This window comes from Nannospalax galili, unplaced genomic scaffold (assembly GCF_000622305.1).
Source record: "Nannospalax galili isolate Female #2095 unplaced genomic scaffold, S.galili_v1.0 scaffold279, whole genome shotgun sequence".
Lineage (NCBI taxonomy): Eukaryota > Metazoa > Chordata > Mammalia > Rodentia > Spalacidae > Nannospalax > Nannospalax galili.
Window position 1 is genome coordinate 1,813,151 of NW_008343971.1, and position 5,032 is coordinate 1,818,182.

The following is a 5,032-nucleotide window of genomic DNA, read 5'->3' on the forward strand; positions in this document are numbered from 1 at the left end:
ATCTAAGACAGTCGCCTGAACAATCTACTTTTCTCCGTGTCTGGCCTCTGGACAGTGAGAGTCATAAATGGAAAAGAAAACAAATGGTTGAATTCGAAAAGCAAATAAGAGCTCAGTCTTCTCGGAAATGTGGGTTCGGTTAACCTTAACCATACCGGCATCTCGAGGAACACTAGGTGAGAGGCCCGGTTGGCTCGTGGCATTGTGGGAAGGGTAGTTCTTGGTTTCAGCGTGGGCTGGTCCCAGAAAGGGAAGAGCAAGCATGGGAATTAAACTCCTTAGGGCTAGGTGAGGAGGGAAAGGAGTTACAGGACCGGAGGAGGGACCAGCAATGCAGTGTCCCAGGCCAGGGTACTGCACCTTGGTTTTCCTCCAGGGGCATATAGAGGAGGTAATACCCCCTTGCCTACCCTGTAAGTAGAATGTGTGAATTACAGAAGAGCCACAAGCCTCATTAGGGAGAGCCATAAATCCCTTAAAGTGTCTAACTGGCCCTAAATTGGCAGCCAATTGGCCCTAAATTGAGAAAGAATGTTTGTGGAGCCCACCTGTCTCCTCTGGGGCCATAGATAACACTCCTGCCAGTTTCTGGGGAACTAATCTTGAGACAGAGACCCTCAGTCACTCCAAGGACACTAAGCCCCAGCACTAACTCAATGCCCCACTAAGTGCAACTGTGTCCCACAACCCTGGTATAAACAGCCCCCACCCCGGTTTTGTCTAGTTGTAGATGCTTGGTTCCCGTGGACAGCCTCTACCTCTCACTGTATCTTCTTTGACTAAAGGAAGATCTGTTCCTTGCCTGTTGCAGGTCTGGCTCTGGTTTCTTGTCTCCTACTCTATCTTTCCTTTTATTTTCCAAAAATCTAACAGTAAGAATCTGTTAATTGCCCCTGAACTCACACTAGTGGCCAGTGAAGGGAAGAACAAAATACTAACGACCCAAAGGTTAGCCAAACTGACCTAAAGCCCTAGACTAGTGCTAAGTATATGAATGCCTGTTTCCTAAATCTGATATTCGAAATCAAATGTGACTTCTGCCCCATTTGGATAAATCATTTGCTCCTGTAATAACTTGAGAAGAAATTTCTGTGGTTCCAGAAGGATTAATCTGCTTTCTTACCTAAAACTGCATTCCTGAGAGGCCTTATATGATAAAAACATATCAATGGAGTTATTACTCTAGTTTACTAAGTTATAACTTGTGATTATAACGTTCACAAATCACAGACTGAACATGACTACAGACAAGCTCCTTCCTTGTCTAGCAGATTCTGCCCTTATGGTAGAGTGCTTTCCAAATAGATCCAGTATAAAGACTAGTTTCAAAATACTTATGATTTTATGTGTACGAGTGTGCTGCTTGCATGTATGTAAGTGCACCCATGTGCACCCAAAGAGGGCATCGGATCCCCTGGAACTGGAGTTATGGGAGGTTGTTAGCCACCATGTGGGTCCTGGGAACCTAACCCTCTGTAAGAGCAGCCAGTGTTCTTAACTGCTGAGCCATCTTTTCAGTCCCTGAAGACTAGTTTTAAACAACACAATTCTCCCTGAGCCTTTAAACATTTCATCTTATTTTGGTTAATGAAACACATTGTGAAAATATCACTACAATTTTAAAGAATTGGAAATCACATGAAGACCAAGATTTTAGTTTGTTCTGTACACTGATATATCCCTAGGGCCTAGAGCAAGTCCTCACACAAAAAAGAACTCATTATGTGCTGAGCTGAAATGATACATAGGGGAAATAGTGTGTATTTATGTATTAACTTTACAGTGTTTGATAGAACCAAAGATTTTTCAGTCCCCTGTATTAACTACCAACAAAAGGACACAGGAGTCGAGTCCTAGAGGAGGATATATTAGCTAATTATTTTTCTAGTTTCAACCCTGTTGTGGTGTTTGCCCCCCCCCCCAGTGGTAAGTGCATAAAACTGTAATTGACAGTGAAATTGTTAAACCTTAAGCAAAATGCCATGGCTTGGAATAGCCATTCTAATTATGTGGAGAAGTTCATTGACATGTACAGAGTTTGGGACTGGGCAAGTCTTTGGTTAAGTGGCTACTTTAGCTAAGTGATATTTATAATCTGTGAATTCATTACAATGTAGTGATTTTTATTTAAAAAGCAAACAAGCAAAAAGCTATACCACACCTCAATTCTGTAGCTCATAGGTGAGAGGAAATTGCACTATACAGTAACTGTGCCACTCTTTAAATGCACGTGGAGTTTCAAAGATCTGGAAGTATGTTCCATGTCTTACCACTGGGGTTCAGATTTTCTCATTGAGGTGGAATTGTAAGGTTTAGGAAAATCGGCATGCTTGAGTGGATTCACAGTATAAAACACAATGGGAGGGCCCAGAGGACATGACTTTTACTGATTTTATAAGACAGAAAATACTGAGAGAGGCACCAGCACATTTGAAGAACTTCGTTTTTGCTCTTTCCCCTGTGCCAGATCTTAGAGTTGGAGATGCCGCTGCGCAGTTCCATCAATTAAATGTAAATAGAATGGGCTTAAGAGGACCTAGACCCGAATGGACCTTTGGTACTGGCTAATCAATCATGGTGTTTTCAGGGGCCAAATACATAAGAAGCCTACCAAGTTTTTATTTGATCTGTTTAAGCAGAAAAGTTCTAGAACAAATGATAGAAAGTTGACAGTGTATCATAGCAATAGAGAATCCCATCCAGTCAACCAATTTCCAGACTTGAGACAGTTTACAGACCCAGAGCCCCTTGAATGAAGGGTAGCCTAGCTTCCCTTGAGGAAGGACCTTGCCTAATACCAAATGGTTATGCTGTTTATCTTTCTCCCATCCTTCCCCCAGCCTTTTTCTAGAGTAACTGTACATTGGGCAACAGGAAATAATCAGACTTTCCAAGGCCTATTGGATACTGGTTTTCAGTTGACACAGATTCCTGGAGATCCTAAAAAGCATTGTGGCTCTCCAGTTAAAGTACTGGCTTATGGAGGTCAGGTGATAAATGGAGTTTTGGCTGAAGTCTGACTCACAGTGGGTCCAGTGGGTTCCTGAACTCATCTTGTGGTTATTTCTCCAGTCCCAGAATGTATAATTGGGATAGATATACTTAGAAATTTGCAGAATCACCACATTGGTTTCCTGACCCTTGGAATCAGGGTTATTATGGTTGGAAAGGCCAAATGGAAAACACTGAAGTTGCCTCTGAGACCAGGGAAAATAGTAAACCAAAACCAGTACCCCATGCTTGGGGGGATTGCAGAAATTAGTGCCACCATCAAGGATTTGAAAGATGGAGGGATGATGATTCCCACCATACCTCCCTCTAACTCTCTCTTCTTGTGCAAAAGACCAATGGTTCATGGAAAATGACAGATGACTATTGAAAACTCAATTAACTAGTAACTCCATTTGCAGTTGCTGTACCAGATGTGGTTTCCTTACTTGAGCAGATTAATACATCTCCTTACCTGGTATGAAGCTATTGATCTGGCAAATGCTTTCTTCTCAATACCAATTCATAAGGACCACCAGAAGAAATTTGATTTTGGCTGGCAAGGCCAACAGTATACCTTTCCTGTCCTTCCTCAAGGGTATATTAATTCTCCAGCCTTGTACCATAACATAGTTCAAAGGTATCTTGATCACCCAACTCTTTCACAAAATACCACACTAGTCCACTATACTGATGACATAATGCTGATTGGATCCAGTGAGCAGGAGGTAGCAGACAGTCTGGATTTGTTGGTAAATCATATGTGCATGAGAGGATGGGAAATAAATCCAACCAAAATTCAAGGGTCTTCTACCTCAGTGAAATTTCTGGGAGTTCAGTGGTGTGGAGCATGCAGAGACATTCCTTCTAAGGTGAAGAGTAAGTTGTTGCACTTGGCCTCTCCCTCCACCAAGAAAGAAGCACATGCTTAGTGGGCCTGTTTATATTCTGGAGGCAGCACATTCCTCATCTGGGTGTGTTACTACGACCCATATATCAAGTGACTCAGAAGGCAGCTACCTTTGAGTGGGGCCTGGAACAGGAAAGGGCCCTTCAATAGGTCCAGGCTGCTGTACAAGCTGCTCTGCCCCTTGGGCCATATGATCCAGCAGACCCTATGGTGCTTGAGGTATCAGTGGCAGATAGAGATGCTGTTTGGAGTCTTGGCAGGCGCCCAGAGGGGAATCACAGTGGAGGCCATTGGGATTTGGGAGTAAGGCTTTGCCTTCATCTGTGGACAACTATTCTCCCTTTGAGAGACAGCTCTTAGCCTGCTATTGGGCCTTAGTGGAAACTGAATGTTTGACCATACAACCTGAGCTGCCTGCCCATCAAGAGCTAGGTGTTATCTGACCCAACAAGCCATAAATTAGAATGTTCACAGCAATAATCCATTATCAAATCAAGTAGAGCAGACGACCTGTTCTGTGGACCATCAGTCTCTTTTTCCAGCTATCCCTGTCATTGCTCAGTGGGGTCAGAGATGGAGGCAGAGGTGGAGGCTATGCATGGGCTCAACAGCATGGACTCCCACTTACCCAGGCTGATCTGGCTACAGCTGCTGCTGAGTTCCAGATCTGCCAAGAGCAGAGACCAACATAGAGCCCCTGATATGGCACCTTCCCCCGGGGTGACCAGCAAGCAAAGCTGGTGGCCTGATGACATTGGATCACTTCCATCATGGAGGGGACATTTATTCTGGTTATGGATTTTCCTTTCCTGCACATAATGCTTCTGCCAAAACTACCATCCAGGGACTTACAGAATGCCTATCCACTGTCATGGTATTCTGCACAGCATTGCTTCTGACCAGGGAACTCAATTCACAGCCAAAGAAGTGTGACAGTGGGCCCATGGTCATGGAATCCACTGGTCTTGCCACGTTCCCCATCATCCTGAAGCAGCTGGCTTGATAGAGCGATGGAATAGCCTCTTAAAGACACAGTTACAGTGCCAATTAGGTGGCAATAGCCTGAAGGGCTGGAGCAGGGTCCTCCAGAAGGCAGTGTATGCTTTGAATCAGCATCCAATTTATGGTACTGTT